Source organism: Hemiscyllium ocellatum, chromosome 8 (genome assembly GCF_020745735.1).
Source record: "Hemiscyllium ocellatum isolate sHemOce1 chromosome 8, sHemOce1.pat.X.cur, whole genome shotgun sequence".
Classification (NCBI taxonomy): domain Eukaryota; kingdom Metazoa; phylum Chordata; class Chondrichthyes; order Orectolobiformes; family Hemiscylliidae; genus Hemiscyllium; species Hemiscyllium ocellatum.
In genome coordinates this window covers 27,154,782-27,177,287 of record NC_083408.1, presented here as the reverse complement: position 1 = coordinate 27,177,287, position 22,506 = coordinate 27,154,782, and the positions used below count along the sequence as shown (strand labels likewise).

General features: G+C 45.9%; 1 protein-coding gene and 1 non-coding gene across 2 annotated transcripts in view; both read right to left on the bottom strand.

Moving 5' to 3' along the window:
• The window catches only part of LOC132818074 (serine/threonine-protein kinase PAK 4-like), a 68,325-nt gene extending 50,317 nt beyond the window's left edge, over positions 1–18,008 (bottom strand). Inside the window, exon 1 of the mRNA XM_060828727.1 lies at positions 17,997–18,008. The gene's annotated coding sequence lies outside the window, so the exon portion shown is untranslated. The remainder of the gene's footprint in view (positions 1–17,996) is intronic.
• A 2,619-nt stretch (positions 18,009–20,627) lies between these two features.
• trnas-gcu (transfer RNA serine (anticodon GCU)) lies at positions 20,628–20,709 on the bottom strand. The gene has a single exon. It is a non-coding gene; the product is annotated as a tRNA-Ser (tRNA).
• Positions 20,710–22,506: the final 1,797 nt, after the last annotated feature.

Below are 22,506 nucleotides of genomic sequence, written 5' to 3'. Positions count from 1 at the left end.
AAGAGGGGCTCAAGACCAAAACACAATTCGCCACCACCTCTCCAGAGAAATAAATCAGTTTCCTTCCCAGGAAAAAATATGTCTCATTCATAAAGTTTGTAAAAAGTATGCCAGCATTTCGAATTTGACTTGACGTAAAATGTAATGATTCTTCTCGATGCATTGTGTGCCACTCTGAGGGATTCGCTGACCTTATCATTTACAGGTTACACATACACTCCATAACAAACTCACTCCTGGTTGTGCAACCTTTTTATGTGGGTAAAGTACCTTGTGCACAAATCCTTTAGGCTCTGAGGCAGGGGTCACTGCCTCAAAGCTTTAAAACATCCCAGGCCATGGGCCGCTTGGGTTCGGACTGTGCTTATTTAGTTGCAGCGAGTGACAAACGTGTCCTGGGCTTTGCCGAGGGGTTGACAGTCCTCTGGCACCAGTTTGATGTCTATCTCTGTGTTACCTTGGCCCCATGGCTACATGATGAACCTTGGCTCTAAATCATTGCGTCTCTCTCCAGACTTGCTTTGTAAAGACACATTCTAGGAGGTGGAGGGTCACCACCTTACCCACCTCTAGCCACGTCAAGGGGCAACGTGCAGAGAGGGTGAGACTCCAGGCACCTGGGAAGGATCTGAAAGGAAGGGCCTTTTCTCATCTCTGGCCACAGTGCATTCTGCCAAATAACAAAACAAAGAACTGTGGAGGCTGGAGAACTGAAACACTGAACGTGTTGGACAGAGTACAAAGACAGAAACAGAGTTAATGTGTTTGAATCCAGTGACCACTCTCGTCCTGAGGATGGGTCTAAACATTAACTCTGTTTCTGTTTCTTTTTTGCTCTCTGTCTCTCTTTCTCTCTACACAGATGCAGCCAGGCATGTTGAGTTTCTCTAGCACTTTCTGTTTTCTGCCAAGAATCTGTTAAGGGGGGCCATCCAACAGAATCCATCATCTCCTTTGCCAAGCTTGAACAGGAAGTGGTTATGAGGCTGTCTCACTGTTGCTGCATGTGTGACTCCCATGGTCCATAGTTGCCTGTGTCAGGTGGTCATCTCCTTTATCTATTAGATTGAACTCACAGTCAAAGATTTTTTTTTCACCTTCATAATCCTCTTCAGGAGAGACAGATGGCAGCGCCTGTTGCGACTGAAGTTTTTCAGTGACCTGCCCTGACCATTCTTCACAACACACGGTCAGGTAGACCCTCCTTGTGTGGTGGTGACACTCAGTATAGGTATGCAGTGTATCCATGCACTCCTTGAGGCCTGTACGCTAAAGGTAGCCTTCAAAGCAAAGACAATGTTAGAAATGGTTCACCCTCATTTACGAAAGAGGTATGTGTGGTCCAACTTTCAATCTAATAGATAAAGGAGATGACCACCTGACACAGGCAACTATGGACCATGGGAGTCACACATGCAGCAACAGTGAGACAGCCTCATAACCACTTCCTGTTCAAGCTTGGCAAAACAGACCTGCCTGTTGTTAGTGCACTCCCTGACCCCCTCTGAACCGAATCCCCACCACCACCACCAGGTAATCTGACCCAACAGTCAGAAAGGAAAGATCCATCAGTCCCATTCTCAAAGAACACAGCCTGGCTGTCAAGGAACACCTTGACCTGGGACAGTCACCCCTTTGACGCTCTATCCCTTTCTGAGGGACTCATTAAAGGGTTCAGCACCGGTCCAGGCAGGGCGAAGAGATCTGCCCAGCTCAGAGCTTCCTATTTCCAGCATGTCTTCAAACTGTGCCAGTGCTGCTTGTGTATAGCAGTCAGATCCAATTATGGATTCCCATCCTCAAGCTCCGCTTTGGTCAATACATTCGCCATGTTAGTGCTGTGAAGAAAGGCCATCCCCCACTCCCATTCTGCTGCCTTTTGTGCTGCTTTTCCAGTCTGACCCTCAGGATCCAACATGTGGACAGTTTGCTGAACCCCCATGGGCAGCCATCACCTTTTGTGACCCTGTGTGTATCCATGTGCTGGAAAGGGGAGGGTTATCACAGGATCCCTACAGTGTGGAAGCAGGCCATTCAGCCCATTGAGTTCACACCGACCTTCCGAACACCATCTCACTCACACCTGCCACCCCCCCCCCCCCCCCATCCCCATAGCCCTGCATTTCCCATGGCCAATCCACCTAACTGCACATCTTTGGACTGTGGTAGGAAACTAGAGGAGCCGGAGGAAACCCATGCAAACATGGGGAGAATCTGCAAAATCCACACGGACAGTCGCCCAAAGGCGGAATGGAACCCAGGTCCCTGGCACTGTGAGACAGCAATGCTAGTCACAGAGCCACCATGCCACCCTTGGTTGGAGGAGGGTCTAACCAAAAACTTCCAGGATACAGTGTTAATATATTCCAAGCCACTTGCTGAGATAGAAAGCAAGCCGCATTTATAGAACATAGAACTTAGAACAGCACAGCACCCTTTTATCCTACTCTAAAGATCAAACTAACCTACATACACTTCATTTTGGTATCATCCAAGAGTCGCTTAAATGTCCCTAATGTATCTGACTCTACTACCATCACTGGCAGTGCATTCCACGCACCCATCACTCTCTGTGTAAAGAACCAACCTCGGACATCTCCCCTGAGACTTCCTCTAATCACCTTAAAATAATGCCCCCTTGTGATTGTAATTTCTGCCCTTGTAAAAAGTCTCTGGCTATCCACTCGATCTATGCCTCTCATCATCTTGTACACCTCCTTCAAGGCACCTCTCATCCTTCTTCACTCCAATAGGAAAAACCCTAGCTCCCTCAGCCTTTCTTCATCAGACCTGCCCTCCAGACCAGGCAGCATCCTGGTAAATCTCCTCTGCTAAAGCTTCCACATCCTTCATATAATGAGGTGACCAGAACTGAACATAACATTCCAAGTGCGGTCTAACCAGGGCTTTATAGAGCTGCAGTATAACCTCGTGGCTAATGAATCCCCCGGCTAATGAAAGTCAACACAGCATACACCTTCTTAACAACCCTATCAACTTGGGTGGCAACATTGATGGATCGATGGACCTAGCAAGAACTTTCAAAAGCTGATTGGGGGCAGATGTTTGAAGGTAAAGGGATGGCTGGAAAATGGGAAGCCTTCAGGAATGAGATAACGAGTATCCAGAGAAAGTATATTCCTGTTAGGATGAAAGGAAAGGCTGGTAGGTATAGGGAATGCTGGATGCTAAAGAAATTGAGGATTTGGTTAAGAAAAAGAAGGAAGCATATGTAAGGTATAGACAGGATAGATCAAGTGAATCCTTAGAAGAGTATAAAGGCAGGAGGAGTGTACTTAAGAGGGAAATCAGGAGGGCAAAAAGGGGACATGAGATAGCTTTGGCAAGAAGAATGAAGGAGAATCCAAAGGGTTTTTCAAATACGTTAAGGACAAAAGGGTAACTAGGGACAGAATAGGGCCTCTTAAAGACATCAAGGTGGCCTTTGAGTGGAGCTGCAGAAAATAGAGGAGATCCTAAATGAGTATTTTGCATCAGTGTTTACTGTGGAAAATGACGTGGAAGATATAGAATGTAGGGAAATAGATGGTGACATCTTGCAAAATGTCCATATTACAGAGGAGGAAGTGCTGGATGTCTTGAAACGCATAAAAGTGGATACATCCCCAGGACCTGATCAGGTGTACCCTAGAACTCTGTGGGAAGCTAGAGAAGTGAATGCTGGGCCTCTTGCTGAAATATTTGTATCATTGATACTCACAGGTGAGGCGCTGGAAGACTGGAGGTTGGCTAACGTGGTGCCACTGTTTAAGAAGGGTGGTAAGGACAAGCCAGGGAACTATAGAAGGGTGGTGAACAAGTTGTTGGAGGGAATCCTGAGGGACAGGATGTACATGTATTTGGAAAGGAGCAGGAGAGTCGACGTTTCGGGCATGAGCCCTCCTGAAGAAGGGCTCATGCCCGAAACGTTGACTCTCCTCCTCCTTGGATGCTGCCTGACCTGCTGCGCTTTTCCAGCAACACATTTTCAGCTCTGATCTCCAGCATCTGCAGTCCTCGCTTTCTTCATGTATTTGGAAAGGCAAGGACTGATTCGGGATAGTCAACATGGCTTTGTGCGTGGGAAATCATGTGTCACAATCTAGATTGAGTTTTTTGATGAAGTAACAAAGATAATTGATGAGAGTAGAGTGGTAGATGTGATCTATATGGACTTCAGTAAGGCGTTCGACAAGGTTCCCCATGGGAGACTGGTTAGCAAGGTTAGATCTCTCGGAATACAGGGAGAACTAGCCATTTGGATACAGAACTGGCTCAAAGGCAGAAGACAGAGGGTGGTGATGGAGAGTTGATTTTCAGACTGGAGGCCTGTGACAGTGGAGTGCCATAAGGATTGGTGCTGGGTCCACTACTTTTTGTCATTTACATAAATGATTTGGATGTGAGCATAAGAGGTATAGTTAGCAAGTTTGCAGATGACACCAAAATTGGAGGTGTAGTGGACAGCGGAGAAGGTTACCTCAGATTACAACAGGATCTTGACCAAATGGGCCAGTCGGCTAAGAAGTAGCAGATGGAGTTTAATTCAGATAAATGCGAGGGACTGTATTTTGGGAAAGCAAATATTAGCAGGACTTAGGGGGATCCTAGGGAGTGTTGCTGAACAGAGACTTTGGAGTGCAGGTTCATAGCTCCTTGAAAGTGGAGTTGCAGGTAGATAGGATAGTGAAGAAGGTGTTTGGTATGCTTTCTTTTATTGGTCAGAGTATTGAGTACAGGACTTGGAGGTCATGTTGCGGCTGTACAGGACATTGGTTAGGCCACTGTTGGAATATTGCTTGCAATTCTGGTCTCCTTCCTATCTGAAACTTGATAGGGTTCAGAAAAGATTTACAAGGATGTTGCCAGGGTTGGAGGATTTGAGCTATAGGGAGAGGCTGAACAGGCTAGGGTTGTTTTCCCTGGAACGTCAGAAACTGAGGGATGACCTTATAGAGGTTTACAAAATCACAAAGGGCATTAGGATAAATAGACAAAGTCTTTTCCCTGGGGTCAGGGAGTCCAGAACTAGAGGCCATTGGTTTAGGGTGAGAGGGGAAAGATATAAAAGAGACCTAATGGGCAACTTTTTCACACAGAGAGTGGTACATGTATGGAATGAGCTGCCAGAAGAAGTGGTGGAGGCTGGTACAATTGCAACATTTAAAAGGCATTTGGATGGGTATATTAATAGGAAGGGTTTGGATGGATATGGGCCGGGTGCTGGCAGGTGGGACTAGACTGAGTTGGGATATCTGGTCGGCATGGACGGGTTGGACCGAAGGGTCTGCTTCCCTGCTGTACATCTCTATGACTCTATGACCTGGATCCCAACATCCCTGTGTTCCTCCACACTGCCAAGAATCCTGCCTTTAACCCTGTATTATGTATTCAAACTCGACCTTCCAAAATGAATCACTTCACATTTTTCCAGGTTGAACTCATCTGTCACTTCTCAACCCAGCTCTGCATCCTGTCAATGTCCCATTGCAACCTACAACAGCCCTCCACACTATCCACTACTCCATCAACCTTTATGTCATTGACAAATTTACTAACCCATCCTTTCACTTCCTCATCTAGGTCATTTACAAAAATCACAACAGCAGAAGTCCCAGATCATATCCCTGCGGAACACCACTGGTCACTGAACTCCAGGCTGAGTACTTTCCATCTTCTACCACCCTCTATCTTCTATGGGCCAGCTAATTTCCCTGTATCCCATGCCTCCTTACTTTCTGAATGAGCCTACCATGGGGAGCCTTATCAAACATCTTGCTAAAATCCAAGTACACCACATCCATTGCTCTACCTTCATCAATGTGTTTTGTTACATCCTCAAAGAATTCAATAAGGTTTGTGAGGCATGACCTTACAAAGCCATGCTGGCCATCTCTAATCAAACTATGGTTCTCCAAGCAATCATAAATCCTGTATCTCATAATCCTCTCCAATAAAGGTGCTCACCACACAGAATCATAGAGATGTATATCATGGAACAGACCATTCAGTCCACCTCGTCAATGCTGACCAGATATCCCAACCCAATCTAGTTCCACCTGTCAGAACCTGGCCCATATCCCTCCAAACCCTTCCTATTCATATACCCATCCAGATGTCTTTTAAATGTTGCAATTGTACCAGCCTCAACCACTTCCTCTGGCAGCCCATTCCACACACGTACCACACTCTACGTGAAAAGTTGCCCCTTAGGTCTCTCATATCTTTCCCCTCTCACCCTAAACCTATGCCCTCTAGTTCTGGACTCCCTCACCCAAGGGAAAAGACCTTGTTGATTTATCCTATCCATGCCCCTCATTAACTTATAAACCTCTATAAGGTCACCCCTCAGCCTCTGTGCTCCAGGGAAATCAGCCCCATCCTGTTCAACCTCTCACTATAGCTCAAATCCTCCAACCCTAGCAACATCCTTGTAAATCTTTTCTGAACCCTTTCAAGTTTTACTACATCCTTCCAATGGGCACACATATAAAACAGACTGGTCTGTAATTCCCAGGATTATCCCTATTCTCTTTCTTGAACAAGAGCATAACATTTGTCACCCTCCAACCAACTAGTACTACTCCAGTGGACAGTCAGGACACAAAGGCTCAGCAATCTCTTGCCTCAGTTCCTGTAGTAGCCTTGGGTAAATCCTGTCCGGCCCAGGGGACTTATCTATTCTTATGGTTTTCAAAATTTCCAGCACATCCTCCTTCTTAACATCAACCTGTTCAAGCACTGTCCTCACAACCATCAAGGTCTCTCTCAGTAATGAATATGAAGCAAGTTCCCTCCACTATCCCTGATCAGTCCTGCCTTCACTCTGACCATCACTCTGACCATCCTCTTGTTCCTCACATAAGTTCCTTAATCCTACCCAGTAAAGCGTTTTCATGTCCCCTTCTGGTTCTTCTAACTCCATTTTTCAATTTCTTCCTGGCTACCTTGTAACCCTCTAGAGCCCTGTCTGATCCTTACCTCCTCAACCGTAAGTAAGCTTCCTTCTTCCTCTTGACTAGATGTTCCACATTTCTTGTCTTCCCCCTACCATTCCTTCCTTGCCTCAGTGGGACAAACCTGTCCAGCATTCACAGCAAGTGCTCCCTAGACAACCTCCACATTGCTGTTGTGTACTTCCCTGAGAACATCTATTCCCAATTTAGGCACCCTTGTTCCTGCCTAATAGCATTGTAATTCCTTTCCCCAATTAAATACATTGCCATTCTGTATCTTTCTATCCCTCTCCATGACTATAGTAAAGGTCAGGAAGTTGTGATCACTGTCACTAAAACCCTCTCCCACGAAGATATCTGACACTTGACCTTTCTTTATGGTAAGAGTTTATTGACTTGCTCGGTCCTATTGCTTTTATCTTATCACTAGTGCCACAGCCGCTGTATCTCATTGGAACCTCAAATTGTCTTGTCCCAACAGTTGTTTTAGGGACCGACTTGTGGCACAGTGGTGGTGTCCATTGGACTGGGAGGCCCACATTCAAGTCCCACCTGCTCGAGAGATGTGTAATAACATCTATGAACAGTTTGGTTGGAAAAATATGTTAATAAAATAATTTACTATTCCCCCACGTGGGCAGGTTATGCTGAAGTGCCTGTTTCTGTGCTGTATAACTCCAAGACTTGCTTCTCTTCAATGGAATAGAGACCTGAACACATCTGTACGTTGTGATTGACCAACATGAACATGTAGGAGGCCTGAGACATTTTCAATCTGAGACATTTTCAATAACACAGAGTGAGTAGCCACAGTCAATTGTTTGAAATCTGGGCGTTTGGAAGCCTACTGGTTATTTGATACATTCAGCCTTTGGCCCACAGTCAATCAAACACCAAATTGACTCTTCACTGTCTGACTGGATAAATCTTGACTGTCAATCCAACAGCCTTCCTTTCCAGCTCATAGAACTGAGGATCGGGCAGAGGTCATTTAAATAAGCTAGTTCCTTCATTCAATAAAATCACGGCTAATCTGTGACCTAACTTCACCCCATTGCCCTTACTAACTGATCCAGCATCAATCAGAATTTGTGGAAGGGAGTTCTAAACTCTACCTCCCTTTATACAAAGATGTGTTTTCTAAATTCCACTCTTGAAAGGTTTGTCTTTAATTTTTAGACCATGCTCCTTGGTCTGAATTGAATTATTGTCACGTGTACCGAGGCACACTGAAAAGCTTTTGTCTTGCGAGCAATACAGGCAGATCACAGAGTTAACTAGCATAGATAAGTAAATAATAGGTAAACAGCAGTAAAAACAACAACACAGGTACAGGCGAATGTTAAGGGTGTGTGAGTCCATTCAGTATTCCAACAACAGTAGGGTAGAAACTGTTTCGAAACGGGCTGCTGCGTGTGTTCAGGCTTCTGTACCTGATAGTAGAGGTTGTAGAAAAGCATTGCTAGGATGGGATGGATCTTTGAGAATGCTGGCGGTCTCTCCTAGATAGCGGGCCTTGTAGATGGATTCTATAGATGGGAGATTGACCTTTGTGATTGTCCAGGCCGAGTCACCACTCTCTGTAACCATCTCCAATCTTGAATGATACAGTTGCCATACCAGGCTGTGATACATCCAGACAGAATGTTCTTGATGGTGCACCTATAAAAGTTGGCAAGGGTATTTGCTGTCATGCCAAATTTTCTCAGCTGCCTGAGGAAGAAGAGACATTGTTGGGCCTTTGTAACCAGTGCGTCCACATGAAGAGTCCAAGCAAGCTTGTTGTTGATCACCACTCTGAGAAGCTTGACACTCTTCACTCGTTCCACCTCTGTGCTGTTAATGGATACGGAGGGGTGGCATGAGTAACATCCCGCCAAAAGTCAATAATGAGTTCACCATCTAAGGTTTGACTGACTATGGTGATGTCATCAGCAAACCTAGTCTGGTAATTGGCGATGCAGTCATGGGTGTACAGTGAGTACGGTAAGAGGCTGAGTACACCCCCTTCACCTTCTGAGAGAAGAATGAGAAGACATCGCTTCTTGAAATATACATAAGTCTGAGGGGACATAACAGGGTGGATGTGAAAATAGTTTAGGATCAGAGGGCATAATCTCAGAATGTGGGAGGGCCCATTATAAACACAGATGAGAAGAAATTTCTTCTCTCAGAAGGTGGCAATTATGTGGAAGTTTTGATTGCAGAAGGTTGTTGAGGCTGGGTCATTCAAGGCTGGGATAGATTTTTAGATAGTAAGGGAATCAAGAGAAAAGGCAAGAAAGTGGGGTTGTGGACATTAGTTGAACATATAAGGAACATTTGAGGACTTTGGGACTATACTCAGTGGAGTTTAGAAGGATGAGAGAGTATCTGATTGAAACTTACAGAATACTGAAATGCCTGGACAGAGTGGATGTTGGGAAGGTGTTTCCATTGACAGGTGAGACAAGGACCTGAGGGCACGGCCTTAGAGTAAAAGGGAGATCCTTTAGAATGGAAAGAAGGAGAAACCTCTTTTGCCAGAGAGTGGGGAATGTGTGGAACTCATTGGCATGGAAGGCTGTGGAAGCCAGATCATTGAGTATATTTAAAATAGAGATAGATAAGTTCTTGACTGGCAAGGGATCAAAGGTTACAGGGAAAAAGTGGGAGAATGGGGTTGAATGGTGGAGCAGACTCAGTGGGCCGAATGACATAATTTCTGCTCCTGTGTCTTATGGTTTTATTAGCCATGATCTCGTTGAATGGTGGAGCAGACTTGATGAGCTACTACTGTTCCCATGTCTCACTGTCTAGTGTTCTTATGTTAACCTTCTTCTTAAACTTGAAAGAACCTAGTTTATGAACCAGTCAATGGAATTTAACCCTTGGTGTCCAAGTATCATTCATGGTAAATTTGGAGACCCTCCAAGGTTGATCCTATCATAGGTTCAGTTCTTAGAGCTGCTCACAATGAGTCCAGGTGTGGTTCAACCAGGACTTGATGCAGCTTTTAGCATCTTACATTCTTTTGCAGCTGCTCATGACATTAATATTTACTACTACTAGTTACATCCTGCCAAGTAAAATAGACACCCATTGTCTGACTCTGTTTTCTGGCACTCAGCTGATTTCCTAATCTGGTCAATTATTTGCCTTTAATGACATAGGCTTCTACCTATCAGTCCCTTATGAGGAACTTTTAGCAAAGAGCTGTCCCAATAAATGCCATCCATAGACATTCCTCTGGTTACTGTTTCAGGACATTCTTTCAGCTTCCTTAGGCGTGGTAGGCAAAAGTGAGGACTGCAGATGCTGGAAACCAGTGTTTACATCAGAGTGGTGCTGGAAAAGCACAGCAGGTCAGGCAGCATCTGAGGAGCAGGAAAATTGACGTTTCGGGCAAGGGCTTGTTACAATTCCAATGTCTCCCAATATTTTTTTACAACAAATGAATGACAGCACTCAAAGATGAAACCACAACACTCAATTTCCTTTTTGTGAACCTTTCTTCCGCTCTTTCATTGTTTTCCAGAAGTTTATTTATCTCAGATTCCTGAAGGCTGCTGGACAATAGCCTCCTGGCCACACAATGTCACCCACAGGCTTTTCAATCAGCTCTTAGCATCCCCTGCCCTTGCTGAATGAGATATGCCTTTGTAAAGTTCTTCTTGTTTTGTCAGTGGGTGCACCAGAGTGGATTAGTATCAGCAAACATCTTCCTTAACATTGGGTTACAAGTGACTCATCTATAACAGTCAGAGTTCTATAAGAAAGCTAGGAATTAGCCAACTCACTTCCTGTTGGCTCACACAGCAGCTTGTGTACACCTCAACAGAAGAGTGATTCATACTGGCAGTAATCTTGCACGGGCAAGCTGGACATTGTTTAGGGAGTAGAGATGGCACACCCACCATGGATACGCTTGTGAAAGATTCTCCACAGGCAGTATGTTGATCAGGGCCACGCAGGTTAGAAATGAATGTCATTGGTGCAGTTTATGTCCTGGAATTGCACTCTCTTCTACAGCCTTCTTCTCCTGTCCTGTCTGTTGTCTTCAGTCATTGTCCTGTACTACACTGCGACCCACACCCCTATATCTAACCCTGTCTCGCACAGTGACCCTCAGTCTGACCCTATCTCATAATGTGATCCTCAGTCTGACCCAGTCTCATACTGTGACCCACAGCCCTACCTCTGATCCCATCTCACCCTGTGACTGAGATCTGACCTCTGATCTTGTCTCACTGTGACCCTCAGGCCTACCCGTAATCCTGTCTCACACTGTGACCCTCAGTCTGACCTTTGACCTAGTCTCACACCATGACCCTTAGGCATACATCTGATCTCATCTCACACTGTGACCCTCAGTTCAACCTCTGATCTTGACTTTTATTGTGACCTTCTAGTCTACCCCGACCCTGTCTCACATCGTGACCCTCAAGCCTACACCTGGCGTTGTATCACACTGTGACCCTCAATCCTACCCCTCACTCTGTCTGAAACTGTGACCTCCAGTCCTACTGTGACTCTCAGCCCGACCTCTGACCTTGCCTCACACTGTGACTCTCAGCCCGACCCCTGACCCTGCCTCACACTATGACCCTCAGTCCTATCTCTGACCCTGTCTCACACTGTGAATCTCAGCCTGACCCCTGACCATGTCTCACACTGTGACCCCCAGTCCTACTTCTGACCCTGTCTCAAACTGTGACTCTCAGCCCGACCCCTGACCCTGTCTCACACTGTGACCCTCAGTCCTACCTCTGATCCTGTCCCACACTGTGACTCTCAGCCCGACCCCTGACCCTGTCTCACACTGTGACCCTCAGTCCTACCTCTGATCCTGTCCCACACTGTGACTCTCAGCCCGACCCCTGACCCTGTCTCACACTGTGACCCTCAGTCCTACCTCTGACCCTGTCTCACACTGTGACTCTCAGCTCGACCCCTGACCTGTCTCACACTGTGACCCTCAATCCAACTCTGACCCTGTCTCACACTGTGACTCTCAGTCCTACCTCTGATCCTGCCTCACACTGCGACCCTCAGACCTACCTCTGATCCTGTCTCACACTGCGACCCTCAGACCTACCTCTGGTCCTGTCTCACACTGCAACCCTCAGACCTACCTCTGATCCTGTCTCACACTGTGACTCTCAGCCCGACCCCTGACCCTGCCTCACATTGTGACCCCTGGTCTGAAGTCTGACCCTATCTCACATTGTGACTCTTGGTCCTGTCGCTGACCCTGTCTCACACTGTGACCCTCAGTCTGACCCCTGACCCTGTTTCACATGCTGACCACTAATCTGGTCTAACTGTGACTCTGTTATTCTCTACACTCCAAACCTCAGGACTGGGTCAGTGCCGGATCTTGAACCTTGCTGCGGTTGCAATTCCGATTGTGCCTTCCAGTTTCCAGATTACTGAAACTAATGGTCTCATAAAGGTGAGAGTTCTAATTCTAACACTGCCACATGGCTAGGGGGAAGGCTGGTGCCTTGGTACACACAAATCTAACTGTCCAGTGCAGTCACAAGCACTCACTGTACCTACAATTGGTTGTTGATTAATTATTTTTAGCTCTTTCCAGACAGTACAACAAAAATAAGAGTGGCTTTGCAATTCAGGTCTGAAATGCTGATGACTTTACCTCATCTTCAGGTGCTACTTGCTCACTCACAATGCCTGTGTTTGCTGTCGGTTCTCGTTGCTAGTTTTACAATAACATTTCTTCAGTACAATGCCTGTAGTCTCTGCCTCTGAAATTCCATGTCCCTCACATATCAACAGTGGCAGAGTTAAAAATTAACTGTGTACATTTTCAAGACTTTTTACATTTTTCAGAGATATTCGAACGGTCATGGGTACAGCACCTGGTGCAGGTGAGAATTGAAAACGTGGTCCCAGGAGTCAGCTTAGTTTCCCAATGGAAACGGAGGTAGGAAATGCAGTTGCCTCCAGTTAAGGAGATTGGTCTGTCAGTTCAGGATTGGAATTTTTAAAGTTTATTTTTCTCCCAAAGAGCCTAAACAAACCGATGCATGTCAGGAGGGTTCCTTTTCATGGGGAATAAACCCATCAGTTTTTTTTTTAAAATGGCAATGTTAGAAATGAAGTGATCTCTCTTATTGCCTGATAATTGAATTAATTCTGTTAGTAAGTACAGAGAGCATGGTGTCAAATTATCGACACACCAAGATATTGGTGAGACCACTTTTAGCATACTGCGTACAATTCTGGTCGCCCTTCTATAGGATGGATGTTGTTAGACTTGAAAGGGTGATGAAAAGATTTACAAGGATGTTCCAAGACTGAGGGTTTAAGTTATAGGGAGAGGCTGATTAGTCTGGGTCTTTTTTCCCTGGAGCGTTAGAAGCCGAGAGGTTTAAAGAGATTTATAAAATCATGAGGGGCATGGATAGAGTGAATAATCTAGGCTTCTTTCCCAGGTTGGGGGGTGGCCCAATACTAGAGGATATATATTTAATGTGAGAGGGGAAAGCTTTAAAAAGGATCTACGGGGGTAACTTTTTTCTCAGAGAGGGTGAAGGAATGAGCTGCAAGAGGAAGTAGTGAAAGTAGATACAAATTACATTTAAAAGGCGTTTGGATGGGGAAATGGATAGGAAGGGTTTAGAGGGAAATGTACAAAGTAGTAGAAAACAGGATTAGATCAGATTGGGGAATGAGTTGGACCAAAGGGACTATTTCTGTGCTGTATGACTGATTCCATGATGCTGTAACCATTCTGCTGAGTAGCTGCAAACTAAGCCTGGGGTTAGCAAGAGTTTGTCTAGCTCTGCTTAAAGGCAATCTGCCTCCCTTGCAGGAGAGGATCTCTCAGAACACAGCAGCTGCTGGCACTGCCAAAGGAAAGTAAAGGGAGAAGGATGCAAATGGCGAAGTGGGTCAGAGAGAGGTATTCCGGATTGTTGGGTGTGGCCCTGGAGCTCTCTTTCCGGGAGGTTAAGATTCAGAGGAGGGAGGCCACACCTTCCAAAGAACTTGGTCAGAGACAAAGAACAAAGAAACTTTACAGCGCAGGAACAGGCCCTTCGGCCCTCCAAGCCTGAACCGATCCAAATCCACTGTCTAAACCTATCACCCAATTCCGAAGCATCTGTATCCCACTGGTCCCCACCTACTCATGCATCTGTCCAGATGCAATTTAAATGAATCTACTGTGCCTGCCTCTATGACCTCTGCTGGCAAAGTGTACCAGGCACCTTCTGTGCAAAGTCCAATTCTCAGAAGCTGGTAAGTGCAATGACTTCACTGGATGATCAATGTCAGTCAATGTCACCTTGGTACAATATCTGCTACCCACTGCACTGTCCACAACTCACATTGCTCAATACCCCCAGGCGCACAATACTCTGCATCAGCAAGTGACAGTCTACTGGTATTATTGCTGGGCTATTAATCCATGTACCTGGGGAGCTGGGTTCAACTGCAGCCCATGGCAGACGATGGAATTTGAACTCAAGTTTTTGTTTAAAAAATCTGAAATTAATGATGACTGTTGCACAAACTGGTTAACAGTCCTTACCTGGTCTGCCTAAATGTGACTCCAGACCGATAACAGTGTGTTTGACTCTTCACTACCCTCTTGCCAATTAGGGATGGGCAATACATGCCCTCATCTGGTGAATGAATTGTACAAAATGGAATTGTTCCCTGCCCGCCCCCCCCCCAACACTCTCCACCTCACCCTCAAAGCCTTGCCACCACGGCAAGGCTCACCACACCCCCAGGTCAACTAGGCAAAAGTGAGGACTGCAGATGCTGAAAACGGGAGTTTACATTAGAGCGGTGCTGGAAAAGCACAGCAGGTCAGGCAGCATCCGAGGAGCAGGAAAATTGACGTTTCAGGCAAAAGCCTTTCAGGAGTGAAGATTCCTGATGAAGGGCTTTTGCCCGAAACGTTGATTTTCCTGCTCCTCGGATGCTGCCTGACCTGCTGTGCTTTTCCAGCACCACTCTGATCTAAACACCCCAGCTCAAGACTTCCATAAAATGGCCAGCTATTCAGCAACACCCTAAGACATTGCACAGGCTCACTGTACGGTTTGCCTTTTCTCTTGCAGGAGAAGTTCACACCTGGCACTAAATGAGCTACAGAGAGAGAGTGGTGAACAGGCACACCAATATCTCCTGAGCTGCTAGGAGGACAGGTTGCTGCAAACTGTTGGAATAGCAACTAACCAGCTTCTTCATTTTCACCGCAGCCTCATCCCACTCACTGGTGTAAAATGAACAACACTGGACTCTTGCTTTTCACACTCTCCAACCAACACCCCTCCCTCCGCTCCCTCCACCCCACACCCCCAGTCCCAACTCCTTCCTTCATGCCAACCCTTCCTTTCTCTGTTCTTACATTCAGATGCCCAGAGCCTTGCTTGGCACCATCCTTAGCTGCCTCACCTCAAAGGGACCAGATGCCAGATGCAGAAAACCCTCCCATCAATTCAGACAGCAACGGTCACCAGCGCAGGACAATGGGGAGTCTCTGGATGTACATCCAGGAGAGGGTGGCTGGGGTGGCAGATCTAGTGTGGAGTGGGCAGTGACAGCTGGGATCTAATGTCATTGGGGTAAAATCCTGGAATTTGCCCACATCCAGATCATTTATAAAAATGATAAACAGCAGTGACCCCAAAACAGATCCTTGCAGCACACCACTGGTAACTGAGCGCCAGAATGAACATTTCCCATCAACCACCACCCTCTGTCCTCTGTCAGCCAGTCAATTTCTGATCCAATTCACTAAATCACCTTCAATCCCGAAACTCTGTATTTTGTGCAATAGCCTACAAAACCTTATCAAATATCTTACTGAAGTCCATATACACCACATTAACCACTTTAGCTTCATCCATCTGTTTTGTCACCTTCTCGAAGAACTCAGTAAGGTTAATGGGGCAAGACATACCCTTCACAAAATCGTGTTGACTATTGCTAATCAAATTATTCCTTTCCAGATGATTCTAAATTCTATCTCTTATAACCTTTTCCAACACCTTACCCACAACCGAAGTAAGGCTCATTGGCCTATAATTTCCCGAGTTGTCTCAACTCCCCTTCTTAAACAAGAGACAACATTTGCTATCCTACAGTCTTCTGGCACTACTCCTGTCAACAATGATGAAATCAAGGTCAAAGCCAAAGGCTCTGTAACTTCCTCCCTGATTTCCCAGAGAATCAGAGGATAAATCCCATCTGGCCCAGGGGTCTTATCTATTTTCAGTTGTTCCAAAATTGCTAAAACCTCCTCGTTGTCAACCGCAATCCCATCTAATCTAGTAGCCTGTGTTCTAACATTGCTCTTTTCCAATGTGAATACTGATGAAAATTATTTGTTAAGTGCTTCCACTATGTCCTCAGATTCCACACACAACTTCGTACTATAATCTTTGATTGGCCCTAATCTTTCTCTAATCATTCTTTTATTCCTGATATACTATAGAAGGCCTTAGGGCTTTCCTTGATCCTAACCGCCAACAACTTCTCATGTCCCCTCCTGACTTCTTAGTCCTCTCTTTAGATCTTTTCTGGCTAACTTCTAACTCCTAAGCTCTCTAACTGAGCCTTCACGCCTCATCCTCACATAAGCCTTCTTCTTCCTCTTGTCAAAAGCTTCATCTTCTTTAGTAAACCATGGCTCCCTCTCTCACCAATTATCGCCCTGCCTGACAGGTACATCCTTAGGTAAAAACAATGACTGCAAATGCTGGAAACCAGACTCTGGACCAGTGGTGCTGGAAGAGCACAGCAGTTCAGGCAGCATCCAAACTGCAGCGAAATCGATATTTTGATGAAGGGCTTTTGCCCAAAACATTGATTTCGCTGCACTTTGGATGCTGCCTGAACTGCTGTGCTCTTCCAGCACCACTGGTCCAGAGGTATGTACTTGTCAAGGACCCACAGTAGCTGTTCCTTGAACAAGCTCCACATTTCAATTGTGTCCATCCCCTGCAGTTTCCTTCCCCACCCTAAATCTTGCCTAATCGCATCATAATTGCCTCTCTCACCCCCCCCCCCCCCCCCAGTTATACCTCTTTCCCTGTGGTATATACCTATCCCTGCTCATTGCTTTTGTAAACATAACCGAATTATGGTCACTATCACCAAAGTGCTCATCTACCTCCAAATCTAACACCTAGCTGGATTCATTCCCCAGTACCAAATCCAATAATGGCATTGCCCCTTGTTGGCCTGTCTACATCCTGTGTCAGAAAACCTTCCTGCACACATTGAACAAAAACTGACCCATCTAAACTACTTGAATTATAGTATTCCCAGTCAACAGTATCAGTATTCACACTTTTTTGGGGGGGGTCAGTATTATAGATTGTTTAGGGGGCTGTGTCAGGGGCTGCTGTGAATACGGACACGCTCTTAGGTACCTTTGTAAATATAGACCCACTCCCAGAGACTCCTCTAAATATATACACACTCCTAAACACCCCTGGAAAAACAGGCGCATTCTCAGGGACAATTGTAAATATATACACTTTGTAAATACACAGAAACTTGGGAACATCTGTAAATACAGGCAATACTATTAGATACCCCTAGTATGCAAAGATCGATCTTCAGAGGGGAAATGTAGCGCCAGTCCCCTACCCATACTGCAATTTCTGACTGTGGGTGAATATGTGGCAGCGAGTTGCATAACTGCAACTTTCACTCCGCACCCAACGGCAACAGCATCTCCCCTCTCACACACCCCAACCCCGGAATCTACCTTTCCTTTCTCCCGTACGCTGCAGCCCTGTGCGAAAGCACCACCACGAGGTGTGCTGACACACACCGAAGGATTCGTGGTGTCTCTCAGCAACGAGGCTTCCGTTCAGAGCCAGCAGTGACTTGAAGCAGAAACTCCAGCTGCCTGTCAGAATCCCAGAACCTGCAGCTCAGGTATCTCGCATAGCTGCCTAAAACTTCAACCACCACCCTCTGCTGCTAGGTCACAATCCCGGCATCTACCTGAAGATTTTCGCTCTTCAGTATGTGTGTGTTGCAGAGACAGAGAGAGAGAATTTTACTCACCGTTCGATGGCTGGCTGTGGGAGCGTGCAGCAGCCTGTGTTTGTAGTCTCTGACTCATTGCATGCTCCTACTTGTACAAATATTCTAGAAGAAGAGCCTCCTCGCAGGTTACGAGACTTCGGCAACTGGTTCACCAATCAGCAGAGGCTCCTTAGCAAATTCCCCGGGACGCTCACAAAAGCCCCTCCACACAACTCAGGACCCTCCACCCGGGACCCACGCCCCTCTCCCGTTTACCTTTCTTTCCTACATCCCTGCCTCCTGCTCCTAATGACCTTTCTGCTGGTTGAGATGCTGAGTCAATAGGTGCTGGAGTAGGCCATTCTGCCCTTCGAGCCTGCACCACCATTCAATATGATCATGGCTGATCATCCTTAATCAGTATCCTGTTCCTGCCTTATCTCCATAATCCTTGATTGAGAGCTCTATCCAACTCTTTCTTAAATGAATCCAGAGACTGGGTCTCCACTGCCCTCTGGGGCAGAGCATTCCACACAGCCACCACTCTCTGGGTGAAGAAGTTTCACCTCATCTCTGTCCTAAATGGTCTACCCCATATTTTTAAGCTGTGTCCTCTGGTTCGGCACTCACCCATCAGCGGAAACATATTTCCTGCCTCCAGAGTGTCCAATCCTTTAATAATTTTATATGTCTCAATCAGATCCCTTCTCAGTCTTCTAAACTCAAGGGTATACAAGCTCAGTTGCTCCAGTCTTTCAGTGTAAGGTAATCCCGCCATTCCAGGAATTGACCTCGTGAACCTATGCTGCACCCCCTCAATAGCCAGAATGTCTTTCCTCAAATTTGGAGACCAGAACTGCACACAGTACTCCAGGTGTGGTCTCACCAGGGCCCTGTACAGCTGCAGAAGAACCTCTTTCCTTCTTCTATACTCAATCCCTCTTGTTATGAAGGCCTGCATGCTATTCTTGTTATGAAAGCCTCCTTCACTACCTGCTGTACTTGCATGCTTACCTTCATTGACTGGTGTACAAGAACACCCAGATCTCTCTGTACTGCCCCTTTACCTAAATTCCATTTGGGTAGTAATCTGCCTTCCTGTTCTTGCCACCAAAGTGGATTCCCATACATTTATCCACATTAAATGCATCTGCCATGCATCTGACCACTGACCCAACTTGCCCAGGTCACCCTGTAATCTCCTAACATCCTCGTCACATTTCACTTTGCAACCCAGCTTAGTGTCATCAGCAAATTTGCTAATGTTATTGCTAATACCATCAGTCAGCTCCATAACTCTACTGGGGCTTCGGGCAGGATAAAGTCACGGAGCCATACGGCACAGAAACAGACCCTTTGGCCCACCTCGTTCATTACGACCAGGTTTTCCTAGACTGAACTAGCCCCACTTGCCTGCGTTGGGCCCATGTCCCTCTAAACCCTTCCTATTCGTGTACCTGTCCAAATGACTTTTAAAAGTCGTAACTGTACCCGCCTCCACCACTTCTTCTGGCAGCCCGTTCCTATCACAAACCTCCCTCTGTGTGAAAAAGATGCCTTTTAGATCTTGTGGATGCCATAGACTGGGGCTGAGGTTGTTTTATTGGGTCCCAAGAGTTTAGAGGTTAATACACTCGATGCCCTCCCAGACGCTCAGCTGAGGGGAATGCAAACAAATCTGAATGCACGGGGCACAAAGAGTGTCAGCAGATAATGAACAACCTGGAATAACAGTGAAGAAATATCTCCTGTCTTTAGCTAACATTTGGTTCAGATTTGCTTTCATGTTTACCTCTTAGTCCTGGAAGGTCCACCATCAGTGACATGATATGGGGAGGCAGTGGACTGATTATGTGACTAGCTTAGTCATATGGAGTGGTGATGAAAAATACACAGCAGGTCAGGCAGCATCCAAGAAGCAGGAAAATCGACGTTTCTAATTCCTGATGGACTCCTGCCCGAAACATCGATTTTCCTGCTCCTCGGATGCTGCCTGACCTGCGGAGCTTTTCCAGCACCACACTAATCTTGACTGATTTCCAGCAGCTGCAGTTTTCGCTTTTGACTAGCTTAGTCAAACAGACCATCAAGCTAATAATACCTTGGGGACTCGGGTTCAAATCTCACCATGACAGATGGTGGTTTAAATTTAATCAAAATCGGGAATTATGGGCCATTGTCATTTAAAAAAAAACTTGTAGTTCACTAATTATTTTTACTGAAGGAAATCTGCTATCCTTGCCTGCCCTAGACTCCAGACCCACAGCTATAGTTGACTCATTATAACCTTCTGAGTATTTAGGGGTGGGAAAAATGCTGGCTAAGCTGTCAATATAAATGAATGCGTTTTTAAAAAGAATCTCAGCTAATGACATTGCTCCAAATCACTCCCGCTGACTCTATGGTCAGCCTGGGACCCCTGGTCGCTCACACTGACCCCTATGGTCAACCTGGGAATTTGGTCACACACTGACCTCTATGGTCAGCCTGGGATAATTGGTCTCTCACAAATGTGTGGATTGGGGGAGGTTGTACGGGCCCTTGGCATTTGTAAAACAACATCCAGTGAGAGAGATGATACCCAAGCGAAAGAGGGAAATTATAAAAAAGGAACAAATGGGGCATTCACTATTTTTCCACCAAGGTACAGCGTCTATAATTTAAAAAGATCGACGAGGATGGGATTCGAACCCACGCGTGCAGAGCACAATGGATTAGCAGTCCATCGCCTTAACCACTCGGCCACCTCGTCTACGGTTGCACCCGCCGCCAATTACACGCCTCTTGAGGAAATCCCGCCTCCTTTGTTCCGGGGCCGTGTGTTTTTTAAATAGGTGCATGCCCGACTGGCAGACAGGGCGGGCCCGGGCTCTGCGTCCACGTGACTGAGATGATCAGCTGGGCGGAGCCACTGGAGATTGTTACAGTCTGTGCGAATGCTGGCGGCTGGTGGTTTTGGTTGTTTAACGTTCAATGTACTGAAAACTCATACCTGTACACTTTATATTGGTACACAGGCACCATTCATTGTCACAGCCAGGGAAAAGGCCGTTCCGATATATCTGTTCCAAACCCATTGTCCAGCACTTGGCCCATAGCCTAATGGGCTACGGTGTTTCAAATGAATATCTGAATACTTCTTAAAAAGTTCTGACAGTTCCAAATACATCCACTTCTTCCCCACCAACCTTTAAATGCAACATATTCTTCCTGATGCCCTCTAAACATACAGCCCTTAAATCTATGCGCACTTGTTATTGACCCACAACTAACTAGAAAAGTGTATTCCTATCAACCCTATCCTGTGCTCCTCATAATTTTCTACACTCCCCCACATCAGTTCAAAGGAGAACCACGCCTGCCCATCTAGTCTCCCTTCACAGCCGGAATGCTCCATTCCAGGCAACATCTGGATGAATATTTTCTGCAGGGAGAAAGTGAGGACTGCAGATGCTGGAGATCAGAGCTGAAAATGTGTTGCTGGAAAAGCGCAGCATCCAAGGAGCAGGAGAATCGACGTTTCAGGCATGAGCCCTTCTTCAGGAATCATTTCTGCACCCAATCCAGTGAAATCACAACCTCCCTATAGTACTGCTCAGAACCTCACACAGAACTCCAGCTGTGGCCTAGCTATTGCCTCAGTCATAATTTCACTGCTCTTGTATTCCATTTACCACTATTCTACCCATCTGACCAGCACATCTATATCATCCTGTAGCCCAGGGCTTTCCTCCTCGCTAGTTCCCACACCATCAATTGCCATGTTATCTGCAATCATTAATGTACACAATTAACGCAAGCAATCCAGCACAGATCCCTGTGGATCCCTGAACACAGAATTCAAGTCACAAAAACAACCTTTAACCAGAGGATAACTCAATCTTCTGTCACTCAGTCAATTTTGGATCTAATTTTCCAAGTTGCTCTAGATTCCAAGGAGCTCTTACCTCCTTGACCAGTCTCCCGTACATTACTTTATCAAAAGCCTTACTAAAATCCAAGTAAGTTGTATGAACAGTACCACCTTCATTTATAAACCTCCTTAAAAACTCAGTCTAACTTGTCAGGCATGATGTCCTCCTGACAAAACCATGTTTATGCTTATTTAGTCTTTGGTTCGTCTCCAACTGGAAGTTAATTCTGTCCCTCATTTGCTACCATTGATGTTAGACTCACTGGCCTGTAATTCTCTGTTATTTCTCCAAATCTTCCTTCTTGAATAATGATACATTAGCTGCCCTTCAGTCGTCTGGCACCCCTCCTGTGGTCAGGGAAGATTTAGAAATTAATGTCGGAGTCCCTGCAATCTCCGGGTTGGGATAGATTCCATACAAATATAACAAAGCTATATACAGGTCATTCTGCTATAACACGTGTTTCATCTGTGCAAATTGGCTATAATACGATTGATGAATTGTGGATGTTGTTTGGATAATGCAAACTTTCTGCTGAACAGGTTTAGCAATTTTCTAATAGCAATCTTCTACAGCACAATTTTCTATGTCGGTTTTCCAGAGCACGAGGTTGCAGAGTAAGACAGCTGCCACAT